The sequence below is a fragment of the Erpetoichthys calabaricus genome, chromosome 17 (genome assembly GCF_900747795.2).
Source record: "Erpetoichthys calabaricus chromosome 17, fErpCal1.3, whole genome shotgun sequence".
NCBI classification, from domain to species: Eukaryota; Metazoa; Chordata; class Cladistia; order Polypteriformes; family Polypteridae; genus Erpetoichthys; species Erpetoichthys calabaricus.
In genome coordinates, this window is record NC_041410.2 from 45,777,290 (window position 1) to 45,792,705 (window position 15,416).

Genomic DNA, 15,416 nt, shown 5'->3' on the forward strand with positions numbered 1-15,416 from the left:
AACTCAATCCACACAGAAAGGTATTCAAGACCATCACCAAACCGTCACTACTTTCTGAAGTTGTTTTTTCTCTCATTACAGGATCTCCAGGAACTGGAAATGATGCAGGAATTAAATGCTAGTTTGGGGGAAACATACCCTGGATGGGACACCTGTCCATTTTAAGGCAAATCCAAAACATGCCTTGGAGTCCATAATCATCTAACCTTTAGGTCTTAGGATTGTGGGAGGAAACTGGAGCTCCCACTGAAAACCTTCACGGAGAAAAATATGCTAACACCACAGTAGCAGTAATCGAACCCAGGTCTCTGGTGAAATGATACCCATTTTAATATTTTACTTTTTGGTCTGTGTGTTTAATAAAAGTTCAAGATTCACAACACTTTGGTTGTCTCCTCCTCAGCGGGTACACCTCTGCGACTGGCTTTAGGACCCTCGGTGTCGCTCTATTTACTAGGTTGCTGGTGTAATTCTTTCCATCCAGCAAAACAGCTGATTTTGGCTTACACATTCTGGATGACATAACAATTGTGATCTGGACTCTTATTTGGTTATTCTGTTTCAAATTACTCTTGGCGTTATGCTACTTGTCTCAAGGGTGCCAAGAGATTTTTTTTTTTTTGTGCAGAATGCCAGGGTTTTGATGTTTTCCTGTAAAATATCTAAACTGCATAAGCTGTTTCTGGTTTGGAAGTATGCTCTGCCGACACCGTCCATGCAACAATCATCATGATTTTTAAAATTGCAAGATTTTTGTGTGTGTAAATGACACTTAAAACGCATATAAATTTAAAAATGCATTCACTGCCAGAATGAAACAGAAGTTTAACTGTTTACATTATAAACCATTTCCTGAAATATCTCAGATTTTTTCCCCTATTTTTAGAATATTATTCACTATGAAAGGGAAGTTTCTTAGTAGTAGGAAGCGAGTTCAGTTTTATTATATAATTTAGGATGAAACAAAGTTGCTGCATTTGGCATGGGCCTCTCTTTTTAAAGTCATCCATTACATTTAGAAAGCCAGCTGGCCATTTTGTACACTTGATCACTTTTAGACTGAGGTGTAGCTTTTCCTAGCATCAATGGGTACAAAATAATAAAAATCAGTGTTGGACAAGACACTCTTCCTAGCTCAGAGGAATCTAGCATTATTGGTCCATAGAACAGCAAGGCACCAGATTATGAGGAACACCACAGAAGTAGAAACTCCAAACAGAGTTAAATTAGATTTCAGGTAATACAAAGGTGGCAATGTCACCCACAGCTCCAGCCATTTTTTGGGCTGAATGTGAACCAAAGAAATCCTATTAGGACCAACTACTATGTTGAACAAAAAATGTATATGGACAGCTTAAGCACCAAGCAAAAATCCAGTCTTGAACAAGACACTGTCCAAAAACACTTGAACGGTACAAATGAAAAATAGGCTCTTTTGAGCTATATACTGTATAATGCTTTATTTGTCCCAAGGGGGAAAACTTAGCTTTTTATAGAAGCTCAATTAATACAATTATAACAAACAGTCCACATGGGTTCACAAGACTGAGGTGGTATTTTATTAACATGCTGGAACACTGAGGAAGCAACAAAAGTATACGATCAAATGGAGCATGATATTGATCTCGACTTTCAGAAAGCTTTTGTAAGGTGGCACATGAGAGGCTGGGCAGCAAACTGAACACGGCGTAGGATGTAGGCGAGTGCCGAATAGGCTCAGACACATGAAGTAGAGGGTGATGGTGCGAGGCACCTAAATCAGAATTGGCTAATAAGATTGGTGCCCAGCAGGGGTCAGTGCTGGGGCTGCTGCTATTTTTAATATACATAATTGAGTTGGATAGGAATAGAAGTAACAAGCTGGTTAAGTCTAGATGATACCATACTAGGTGGATTGGCAGAGAATTTAGAACCTGTAGAATCATTACAGAAGGAGTTGGACAGCATACAGGCTTGGGCAGATGAAATTTAATGTCCGTAAATGTAAAGTATTACATGTCAGAAATAATGTTTGAATATTAAAGGAGGGATGAGGGAGCACCATAGGAGAAGGCTTTAGGAGTTGTAGTAGACTCACTGTCAACCTCCAGACAGTGTTCAGAAGCCATTAAGGCAGCTAACAGAATGTCAGGTTATATAGCGCCTTGATGTGTGGAGTACAAGTCCAAGAAGGTTCTGCTCAAGCTTTATAACACACTGGCGAGGCCTCCTCTGGAGTACTGTGTACAGTTTTGGCCTCCAGGCTATAAAAACATAGCAGTGCTGGAAAAAGTCCAGAGAAGAATGACTAGGCTGATTCCAGGACTGCAGGGCATGAGTTATGAGGAAAGATGAAGAGCTGAGCCTTTACAGTTTAAGCAAAAACTGTAAGAGGAGACATGATTAAAGAATTTGAAATTATGAAACATTAGTACAGTGGATCAGAATGGACTTTAAAATGAATTCAAGAACTTGGAAGCTTGTTAACGGTAAATTTCACACAAACATTAGGGAGTTTCTTCACACAGAGAACCAAAGACACTTGGATTAAGCGAGCAAGTAGTTTGGTAGACAGTAGGACTTTAGGGACTTTCAAAACTAGACTTGTGTATTTGAGGGTGTGGTGGTTGTTCCAAAATACCAGAAGTATTAAAAAGGGGGGGGGGGGGGGGGGAACACCCCGAGCTTAATAATGGCAAATATGCTGTAAAAAAACCTCAAACTATTTTAATTTACCCACTCTCCCCCACCACCACATGCCCCCTTGCGAGAATTTCTAAAGTGGTAAATTTCAGGGAAAAAAAATAAGTCTTCTTTTTGGAGGGTAATGAAAGGACACATTTTGCATTTAGCATAGCCAGGATGAGTCTCTAATGTGATAGAAGAAAGTAGGCCACATCAAGTTTCCTACTAGGAGAAAAGTGAGTTTTACTCAAAATGAGACTTTTCCATGTCTCTTCTCCAATTAACTCCTGGTAGGAAACACTAACAAGCTGACCAGGGGATAGAACTGCTTGTTTGGTGGGGGTTTGAATTAAATAAAGACTTACTTCATACTTGCATACAAGTGCAGGGGCAACTAAAGGTTGCAATGTACATCATATATATTTAGAGAAAGAGGGGGGGAGGAAGAAAAAAAATGCATATACTGTATATACATTGTTTTGCGAACAGATCTGCTCTAACAAAAACGCTGCGGTCTGTCTCCAGTCCTTCCAAGCAATCCAATTGGTCAGATTTTTAGTTGAATTACTTCAAATGACAAAATAGCTTACCATACACTGGGTTGCCAAATACTAATGAGGCACAGCCCAAGTTGCCTTCAAAGACAGGATAGTAATTTCAGAAGTACGAAGGAGGTTTTCATAGCAGATAAATAATGGCCAATCTACCATTGGTGGTAGTCTAAAAGCAGACCGGAGGCAAGCCAGGCACCTTTCAATGACATGGTCTAAGAAGCAGACATTAAAGGAATGTGATCGAGAGGATCACACATACAAGGATAGTGAGGAAAGGAGTAGGAGGAACACATAAGGATAGAGATAAACATTTTTAAATCAATTCTATTACCTGTGTTAGACAAGTAATGTACTGTAGCTAGCAAAGAATATAGGATCTACAAAGAGCGGCTGTAAGAACAGATTTTACTTAAGAATATGGCCTTTACATGGAGAGATGCAGTATAGGTCTTAAAAGAAGTGCACTAGGCATCTTCTAGAATACACTACCATGGCTGTTCATTTATCTGGCCAGGATTTTAAAATCACCTGTAGCTCGCAAACCGTTTGACCTGAAATTTGGTACACATACTACATGACGTCTACTGTCGGCTTTCGGGCAATGATCGACCTCAAAGGTTATTCCTCTTTATTTTTATTGTAGAATCAACTCTTGGCAGCGGGCAGCCATGTGGCGCATGTGTACGGGCACCGTTCTCATTCCCTACCACCTTCACCATCACTTCCTCTACCTCTTCAGATCTTAAAATCATTTTTGAGGCAGATTGAAGACTTAAGTGAGGGAGGTCCAGATCCAATTATGCAATTTTCATTACGCTATAACTTAAGTTTATTACATAGAGAATTCACAAAAAAAACAAGAACTTTGACCATATGTGGTGGCAACAGGATGGGGCTCCACCTCACTTTGTGATAAATGCGAGGAACTTCCTTGACCAACAGTTTCCAAACTGGTGGTTAGGACATCGAGGGCCTGTTGAATGGCCTCCACGGTCACCTACCTTACCCCAACAGATTTTTTTTTTTTTTTGGGGGGGATATCTTAAGGACAAAGGTCCACGTGCATCCTATTGACAATTTGGAGAATCTGTGCCTGGTGATTGTCGAGTTCTGGAAAGTTCCTCTGCAAATGTGCCGAGATGCATGTGATGCTGTAGCCAGAAGACTCCGAGCCTGTATCCAACTGAATGGAGGACAAGTGGGACATTACATGGAAAATTCAGTGAATTCAATGCAAGTCCATTTTCGTTTATTACAAGATATTTCGAACAATTGTCTTCCATTGTTTTTCTGCATTGCATTAAAAATTGCATAATTAGATCTGGACCACCCTATATATTGTCAAATTTGCAAATCCCATTTGTGTGGAAATAACACAGAATACCCAGAATAGACATTAGGGTTTTTTGTCCAACCAGTGCACCAGGGATCACGTGTGCAAAGAACTCCGCATTTTGAAAACCTAGGAACTTTATATACTCGCACCACCATTTTGATCAATTAAAAACAGGATTTCCCCCAGCGGTTACCCAAACTTTAAGGATTCCTCTCAATTTATTCCACAATACATACAGTAGTGGATGAAAAACTGTAGTAGGTTCATAAACCGATACATAATTTTGCATTTATGGACAGTGACATAGTATAAGAGAGAAAAGGAAACTGTTTATGGAACTGTCTGCCTTAAGCCATATCCCAGACGACATATGGGGTGTCCTACGAATGCAAACAAACCATCCCCTAGAAGCTCAAAAAGAAGCACAACGTCACCACAGAATCGGATGGCCACCAGAACCCTAAGAAGCACATACAATACATCTCGGAGTCCTGCCATGTGCAAAAGTTCGCTGATGACACTGCTATCGTGGGCTGCATCAGGAATGGGCTGGAGGAGGAGTATAGGGACCTAATCAATGACTTTGTTAAATGGTGCGACTCAAACCACCTACACCTGAACACCAGCAAAACCAAAGAGCTGGTGGTGGATTTTAGGAGGCCCAGACCCCTCATAGACCCAGTGATCATCAAAGGTGACTGTGTGCAGATGGTGCAGACCTATAAATATCTGGGAGTGCAGCTGGATGATAAATTAGACTGGACTGCCAATACTGATGCTCTGTGCAAGAAAGGACAGAGCCGGCTATACTTCCTTAGAAGGCTGGCGTCCTTCAACATCTGCAATAAGATGCTGCAGATGTTCTATCAGACAGTTGTGGCGAGCGCCCTCTTCTACGCAGTGGTGTGCTTGGGAGGCAGCATTAAGAGGAAAGACGCCTCACGTCTGGACAAACTGGTGAGGAAGGCAAGCTCTATTGTTGGCATGGAGCTGGACAGTTTAACATCTGTGGCAGAGCGACGGGCACTCAGCAGACTCCTATCAATTATGGAGAATCCACTGCATCCACTAAACAGTGTCATCTCCAGACAGAAGAGCAGCTTCAGCGACAGACTGCTGTCACTGTCCTGCTCCACTGACAGATTGAGGAGATCGTTCCTCCCCCAAACTATGCGACTCTTTAATTCCATCCGGGGGGGTAAACGTTAACATTTAACATTATACATAGTTATTGTCTGTTTTTCACCTGCATTATCATCATTCTTTAATTTAATATTATTTATTGTATCAATATGCTGCTGCTGAGGAATGTGAATTTCCCATTGGGATTAATAAAGTATCTATCTATAAGGGAGACACTGTCCATTGGAGTTTAGTCTGCCTAGCTACATTTAAAAAGAGGAAGAACTTTGTCCGAGAGGCTGCCTCAAATGCACTAGAAGGGGTTTCACTTATGTAAGCCTACAAAATAAAGCCTGGTTTGTACTTGCCATGTAAAGCCTACATGCAGGTTACAGCACAAAGTGTGCATGTGGTGAGCAAACAAAACATTTATACTCGTTGCAGCTCGTTTGAACAGCAAGAGGATAGTCTCCTAGTCAGTAAAGGACAGGGTTTGGCCAGTGTCACATAGCTAACAATGTCACAGCAGAGGATGAGAGACTCTGCTGATAGAAGATCTGTACCTGCTATTAGTGACTATAAGAGAAAGAAAAGGGCAGGGTGGAGTGTGTGATCCACCGGCAAGAAACGAAGGAATGGAGAGTACAATATTCTCATGAGTGAGGGACCTACATGAGATTCATTTGAAAGGTTTTTGCATATTAGTGTTGTGATGAAATGTTGCATCATATTTGTGCATCATTCTTGTACTCTGATAACCAGCCTGTCCTTGAAATTCACCATTTTGGATGCATGGCCCCCACATCCACATAATTAGAAAGGAGAAAAAAAAAAAAAAATTCTGCAGTTAGAAATTTTTCTGTGACATCATTTTTGCCTTACGGCACTCGCTCCCAGCACCAACACATCAAGTATAAACTAGCATTTATGATCTTCGGAGATTGGTAAGATTTCAAATTTGGCATGCTGGGTTGACATTCTGAACAAAGTCCTGTCTCTCGGCTAAACAAGCACCTCCATGAATTCACAACAGACACATGTATGTATGTAGTTACAGTATAGATGCATGTACAGAGAAAAGTACAGTAAAGTTGTAGTCAGCAGCGGGAAATTTTAGCCACTCTTGACTGCAACATAAGATTCAATGGCATCAGAAATGTACAAGAATGGATGGTGGTTTCCATTTAAAAAAAAAAAAAAAAAAAAAAAAGCAACCCTGAAAGAAGTCCAGAGAAGAGCAACTAGGCTGATTCCAGGACTACAGGGGACAAATTATGAAGAAAGATTAAAAGAGCCGAGCCTTTTCAGTTTAAGCCAACAGAGATTAAGTTAAACACATGGGAGTAAATAAAGGAAGAGAGCTTCTTGTGGCAGGCCCATACTGGAATCCTTCCATTATTAAGGGATCTAATGTTAATAGAGATGGAAACTCTGTTACACTGGCACTGCAACTGAAAATGACGATTGTCTGCAAAACGTGCTGCAGGTCATGTCTATCTGCTCACATTCTGCCCCGGATGGCCTAAAATAGGTAGCAGTCCAAACTGGGCTAAGCTCTAAAGCACTGGTGTCAAACTCCAGGCCTGGAGGGCCGCAGGTTTTCATTCTAACCCTTTTCCTAATCCGTGACCAGTTTTCACTGCTAATTCACTCCCCCTTATTTTAACAGCAATGTTAGAAGGATTCAGTCCTCTGAATTGATTCGTTTCCTCATTATATGACAGCCAAACAGAAATGAGATGTGAAACGAGCCAACACGTGACCAGCTTAAACTGGGGCTTCAAACTCCAACCAGTTTCTTAATGAGAAGCCGATGCTTGCTGTTAATTAAACCCGTTATTTAATTCCACGGCTTGTTGCTGCTCTCGTTCTACAACAGCAGACGTTTCCAAAACTGGAGATTTTCTGTTTTTTATAAGAACATCGTCAAAGTGTTTTGGCGAGTTGAGCGATCAACCTTACTGAGACCATCACCTTTATTTTCAGATATTGTGTGATATGGTGGCTTGTTTTGTGTCTCATTATTGTTTGGCTGCTAATTAAGGAAAAAGAAACAACTAAAGGACCCGAGTCAAGTTAATTAAAAGAAATAATTAGCAGCAAAAAATTGGTCACTAAGACGGTTAGAATGAAAACCTGCAGCCACTGCGGCCCTCCAAGACTGGAGTTCGACACCCCTGCTCTAAAGGGTATATTAATAGGAATACTGTAGTAAAAATGTAGATAGAATATAAATATACAGAAGTGAGCAAGAGTAGGTTTACAGTAATTTATATTGAAAAGACATGAAGGTTATTGCTACACTCAACACTATCAGACCAAATACAAGGATAAACTGGGTTCTGCGTACTCCACCGTTAAACCTACTTTTGCCCACCCCTGTACTATATCCACAAAAAACACAAAAGCACTTGCACATGGAGGAAAACTGCATTGTACTCCACATTTTGAAAATATTCTAAAATTTCCCCTTGGGATTAATAAAGTTGACTCATTTAATCTGCTCTTATGTTGTAAACTAAAGGCATCACTATTAATGATCAGATTGATTTTGAGCCTGGAAAAAACAATTTAGTTTCTTTCTTTAAAACTTTGAAAATGATGCTTTCCGTTCTAATGGTTTAAAAATTACTCTCCCGGGCTGCATCCTTATAGACGGTTGCTAAAAAGGAGAACCAAGGTAACAGCACTAAAATTTGGAGACAAACGGAGCTCTGCCAAAAATGGGATGAAAATCTCAGTGGAACAGAGGATGTTTTTGGCTCCTGTGCACGGGGTGTGCACACAACAAGGTCATAAAGTAGGTCTCCTCACTCTGCACCTTAAAATGGGGAGGGTCTTTTCAAAATGAAGCTTTTAGTGCTTTTCAAAAAGCACTAGAAAGATAAGAGTCAAGGTCAGCAAATGCAGGCGTTAAGTGGCCAGTGCTTTCACTTGTGTAGGTGAACTATCCGTCTATTCACCCATTTTCATTAGTCATGTCAAGCCATAGATATAAAAGGATGCACTGGATTGGTAACAGCCTTCTGTAGCAGCATCTGGGCCATAGCAGGAGCTCTTCTAGGAATGGAAACTACAGACAATACCTGATACAGCAAACACACATATCTGGGGTCTTAAAGTTAAGATTTCACTTCTGTGTGTTCAGACCATGAAAGGAAATCAGATCCAGAAAGTCACAATGCTTCACTAGCATAGGACCAACAGGGAAGGTCAGCAAATGGTGGCAATAAGAGTTAGGGTTGATGCTTGACAGCCCCAGAAGACCGGGGTCCAATTCCCACCCCAGCCGTCTTATGTATCTGGGTCTGGCCCTTGCTTCCCATATCTCAAAGGCATCATTCGTTTAATTGGAAGCTCTAAGTTATACAGTTAGGGACAAGTCTAGGTGTGCATGATGGTGCCTTGCAATGTATTGGCATTCCAGGGCCCAACACTTTTTCGAAACAAGCTCAGCCTTCATCTTAACCTGTAGTGGAATAATGGTTAACTGTCCTAAACTTGACACTACCTATCAAGTCGACGTAGTGGCACCAAGATCAGAGCTGGGTAACTGCTGCTGTCACTTCAGCCCAAGTTAACTGAACTTTGAGCTCTACATTATGACCACATTGTAAAGCTCATGGGACTGATCCAGTTTAATGGCACAGAATATGACTTGTTTAAGCTCTCCTAGCTTCTGTAAAAAAAAAGAAAATTCCTTTACCATTTATGAAACTGGCATATCAAGAATACAAGCAATTAAATTACAACACCAGAAGAGTTTTGACAAGAGCAGGGCATTCAGCCCAACAACACTTGTGAATCTTCTACATCCAGTTTCTACATAACTGAATCAATTCAAGTTTTAGAAAGCCCCTAAAAATCCCACTTTCTACTACACTATCCAGTAATTTATTCCATGTGTCTATGATTCCCCTCTCTCAATATAAAAAGGAATGCAAAAATGTGATAAACTTGCATTTTTAACACTTTAACCAGTTAGTCCAAACTAGTGGGGATTGCTTCATTATTCTCGGAAATAACCAATTAAAGTGTTGAATGGCCTCTCATTATAAATATGAATGGCTTTGGTTAGCCTAGAACTGGATATTTCATTAAGTCTTTAACAAAAAACATAGATAGGGAACAGAATCCCAGTTGTCATAATGGATTTAGACAAGGTTTTTTTTATTTCATAATTTAAGAGTGCATCACTCACAAAAGCACGACAAAGGAGAAAAAGCAAAATGGAAAGAATTTTACACAACTCAACTCAGAAAGCTAAAAAGGCAGTGGACTCTGCTGGAGAAGGCAGCTTTCTTGTTTTTCTCTCATTTCAGGTTCTTATGGATGGATCACCACCCTTATTCCAGTTTACAATGTAAAAGTTTAGATCCTCTCAATTTTTTTTAAATCTTGTTCTATTGTCTACACGAACTGTATGCCCTCAATACAAAAGTGTAGAAGATGCACATCACCTCCCTGAGCACCGGCTTCTGTTTTCAAAGTCCTTATGTGAACTTACACGGAGGAGCCAGAAGATCTGAGAAGGTCAGCTAAGGTGAATGCTCATCCTTGGTCTGAGACACTTTCACCTGACCTACTCTCTTAGGTTTATTCTCTTGTAGGATTACCATGAAACCTTAATAGGGTAGTTTGCTTCATTAAAATACTTCAATACTCTGCGTTTATTCCTCTGCATCACAGATCTGGAGTGGCGGGAGATATTTCATTTCTGCGTCCTCCGACTCTCTTAATCAGCTCCAGACTCCCTGCTCTTTAACTCTAATCCCAACTGACAATGTCATGTCAGGTGTTTTCACTTTGTCATTCACTGCGTTTATCTAATATGTTCTGCATCCTGCATGTGTGACTTAATCTGACCTACAGAACATCCGAAAACTTCACATTTTAAAGACTTCCCCAGCAAGGGGTTTAGACAGTGTGCAAATCTGTGTCTCATTAATGCTGTATGACTCCTGCTAAAAGGCATCCCAAACACTGTCCAGGATAATTTCTAGATTCTGTTGCATTAAAGTGGAAAAACAATCTGCTGTAACTATTCCAGGCAATGCTGTGCGATTTGGGTTAAAAACAATTGTGGTGGCAGAATGCGTGAATAATTAGGAAACAATATTTTAGAGAAACCAGATCATTTTTCCCCCCCTTCAATGATTATAAACGTATGTTACAAATGCATATATAGATGTGCAGTGCCTTTGCTAACAAACAATACTTATTTCTTTCAAATAAGTAGAGAAAAGGGGCTGCCTCTTCAAAACATTGTCAATGACCAGCCAATACTGCCATGGCCCACAGACACATTTCCCTCACAAAACTCTCATACTTAAGTTTATGGAGAAATTCCTTTGATTTATAGTTTTAAAGTATGAGAAAGCCTCCATTTATAAGCTGAAAAGTGATAGGAGACGAAATACCTGAAATCTGAACAGACTTGGAATAGGAATAATGTTGGAAAGCAGGCCAGTCAGCCATTAGAGCTGTTGACACACCATCACTATTTCCTTAAAACACTTTGCAGGATATTTAGTGCACTTGATGAAACAAATTAAAAAGTCAGACTTCAACAGATTTGTTAAGAAACACGAGGAGAGCATGTTGGGATGCCTTGGTGAGCAAAAAAAAAAATATATATATAAAAAGTTTAAATTCCTGGAATTCAATTTTTTTCTTTCCACCTCCCATCTAACAGTGCCTCTCGTCTCTCTATGCAAATCCATCATATACATGGCCTGCTTTGGGTCTGACGATAATTATGAACTGTATGTGTAAAGTGTACATTGTGAAAGGTGCTATATAGGCACATGTAAAAATAAACAAAATGATTTATTTTTCTTCAGCTGGAGGACACATCTTCCCCGTGTCCCTCAGCCACAGCACAGTCCTGCACAAGCACACCAAATAAATGCAAACAAAATACTCAGGTATTTCTTCCTCCACTTCTCCCAGGTAGCTTTGTCCTCCTCCTCCCGACTCTAGCGCCCTGAGTAGTGGCCGCAGGCTCCCTTTACAACCCACCCGGAAGTGCTTCAGGAGGCAATTAACCTAAATTAGGCTGCACTACCACTCAAACGGGCTCAGGAAGCCTTGCAGCTCCCCCTGGCGGTGGCCATGAAACCCAACAGGGATGAGCTTCGAAGTCCCATGCCTGTGGCCCCGATGCAACCCAGGGGGGCTGCCACCAAGTGTTCTGGGGGACGTAGCATGGATCCTACGGCTGCTCCCCCAGATCTAGTGTCAAAGGGGGGGGGGGGGGGGGGGGGGGTCCCGGCCATCCACCGCAACATAACTTGATAACGGAGGGTGTGAGTCTGCCTATGTGGTCAAGTATGCTCTGGGATATGGTGGCATCCCAGCCAGGGTTTGTTTCTGCCATTCAACTAGTGCTGCTGGGCAAGACTCCATTCTCTACCGGCATGAACAGCATAAATGGCTGTAGAAAACTGCTACACTTACAAACACAGACACACATCCAGTCCGGACATAATGGGCAATCCTCTGCAACTGGATTAAAATAAAATCTAGCAACAAACATGATCCAATTCAGAGTGGCCACAGCCTACCCCAGCATCACAGTTCTGGAGTGGGCCACTTTTATATATTGTAATAGACAACATGGCTTGGCTGGCATCCCAGCCAGGATGGATGGATGGTTTCTCACCTGGCCAGGAAGCCTTTTTAAAAGGAAGGATTTGGATGTCTGAACAGGATGCACAGCAGAGGAATGTCAGCACCCAGTATAATGAGGAAGCAGCCTTCCCTTGTCCTTCCATTATAATGGCCTCCTGACTTTAATAGGTACCACTTACCAACCTGGCCAGGATGTCCAGCCTCCCGCTGACAATGAATCCCAGCCTGGCAAGGAACCATCTACCCCATGCCAGGATAACAGCCAACTCTTAGTCTACCAGGAAATATATAGTTTCAAACACTTGTGTGTTTTACATATTATTAAATCAGGATAATAGGTATACCAAAAAAAAAAAAAAAAAAAAAACCATACTTCACAGGAAATATTTTGGCAACTTCTGATAAAGGCTATCCAGCTGAAATGTTGCTTCTCTTACCTTTTTTACATTTCAGTGTGGAAATAACCATATCCCAAAGATGCTGGCTTTACACAATTTTCACAATTCTTTTTACATCATGTTATACACACACACACACACACACTGCAGCCTGCCATATTCTCAGCTGGCACAAAACAAAAACCAGAAATAGGCAGGTTGTGTGTATTGCAAAATTCAAAAACTACTGAAGTTACACAAGGGGAGTTGGGGGGGGGGGGGGGGGGGGTGTAAAATGGTTAAAGTTAACAGACAGAATATTTGTGACTCCCCAAAAGTAACTGATCAAAACTAAAATGCAAGAAATCCACGTTAAATTAAAATGCTTCCATTACCATACATCAGTTTAAGCTGCTCTCAAAAGGAATAAAGGTAAAGCAGCTGTAACTCACTACATAATTTGTGGTGACGTTTGCAAAATGTTTCTAAAGCAACACTCTTTACTAAATCACATCAAGACCATTAACTTTAGCGTAAACCCATCACACACAGAAAACTAAAGCTTAGTTCGAGAAAATGCAATGAATATCTCTGCACTCGTTTTCAACAACACCATCATACAGCATTTCACTGCCATTGCAGAAAAACAAAAAATCAACCTTATCCCCCGAGGATTTTTGTATAACAGCTGGATTTAAAATGCTTCAAAAAACATTTGTAAAACAAGCCTTTCAGGATCTACAGTATCAATATTAGCACTATGAAGTAACAGTAATACTACTAACACCAAAAAAGCAAAGAACTATCTCAGTACAAGACATAAAATGTCCAAATGATCATTTAAGAGTCAAACGAGTGTACAAAGAAAACTGGAAGAACTGAGATTTGATTCACCCCCCTCAACAGCACTTGAACTTATTTCATATTGAAAAAGCAATACAAATATCCATTTCCCCCCACAAGGACTTTCATTTAAAAATTTGTTAACATTCACAAAACTTAAAATGCTCAATTTAACAGTCAGTCTTACATACACACACAAAACTGCAAGTGGCAAAATTCTTATTGTGTTAAGGCAATCCTTACAAGAGTACAGCATGTACAAAAAGAGCAGACCCATCTACACGTTTGTGGTAATTTAACATTTGAGATTTCAATGTGTAATTCTATACAACACAACTAACACCAAGCACTCTCAGAGAGCTTTAAGGAGTAAATAAGACAATCCGCATGAAAACCGCAGAAATCAAAGAAACGGCAATTATATAGCAATAGTGACAATGATTTACTTGTCAATATGGAGAAAACAAAATTCTGAAACATTTTCAGATATGGATTATAAAAAAAAAATGGAACGCTGCAGGTATCAAAGTGACAGAGTGTGATTGTTATAGGTTTCCTCGGTTTCCGTCTTTAATGCTGTATTGTAACAGTGTCAGTTCATAAATGTTATGTTCATGTTAATGGTGCTATATAAAAATATGCATTCATCTGCCAGACACTGTATCAAGTGCCTTTGGGACTCTTATTTTTGCAGATCGCTTAGTGTCCTGCACAGTCATGGGAGTCTAAAGTGTGCCCACAGTTCAACACTCGGGCTTCATGGAAAGCAGAAGGCATTTCTGTTTCACTCGCCGGTTGTTTGCTCTTCAGGTGCACGCGTACAAGTCTGCGTGCAGGATTTCAAAGCCACCGTCAGCACAACGTGATGTCTTTCTGAAGCGCGAGTACTTTGGTTGGAGGAGGACGGCGGTATAAGTGAAGCTGGCCACGCTGCAACGGTTCTTGTTCCGTGCACGTTACATAATAAGACGCAAACGGGTTTCTCAGCCATCCCCCCCCCCCCCCCCCCCCCCCTTTTTTTTTAATATATAAATAAGGACCTTTCATGTCATTGCATTTTCGTAAATAAATATGGGTCATCGGGTTAGCAGTGTCACCGCCAGGTTCGCACATGCAAAAGGCTGCCGAGAGGAGCCTAAAATGTTCAGAGGGAACATGCCTGTCGCCCAGTAGTAGTGGATTACATAAGAGCCGAAACAGCAGCAGCAGCACCGCCGCCGCCACCAAGTTGCCAAGCGAAACAATGTCTCCTTTTTCTATAGCAACCCGCTCTGTCACTGCACGTCCAGTGCCACGGCGCTCGCTGTTCACAACACTGATTTGCCACCCCCCCCCCCCCCCCCCCCCCCCCCCCCCCCCCCCCCCGTGTTTTCCCAGCCTTCCAAAATAATGCCCCCCTCGGACGTCAACCAGTTTTGTTGTCTCCCCCAGCACCCCCCTCTCTCTGTCAAAAGCTAAACCTGTTACATAACCAGTTACATTCCTGATCTAAGCGCACCGCCGACTCCACAGCCACAAACGGTCGCGATACAAATGCACGCCGGTTTCTTCGTGTATGCGTAATAAAGTTGTACAGTATGTGTCGGTCATTTTCGCACTGCCATAGCTACATTTCCATTTCAACTTGCTTACAGCATTTTCCCCCCACTGTACTTGCATTATGTGAATGGAATCTGTAGGGGGTGTGGCTAAATTCTGTACTGTAAAACACATCCAGCACATGATCAGCCATATTATTGCCGCAAATAAAATCAAATGAAATAAATGAAGGCTATTTACCCACAACTGCCGGCTAAATGTTTCAACACATATAGGCCACGGTGTCCTGATGGCAATCATGTCACGGGCAGTGATTGACAACACTTGCATACAGTGCATCCACGAATA

At 41.2% G+C, this 15,416-nt stretch overlaps 1 protein-coding gene across 2 annotated transcripts in view; it reads right to left on the reverse strand.

The window, feature by feature from the left end:
- LOC114667864 (nuclear receptor ROR-alpha-like) overlaps nucleotides 1-15,416 on the reverse strand; it is a 135,367-nt gene that overhangs the window by 118,425 nt on the left and 1,526 nt on the right. The window lies entirely within an intron of this gene.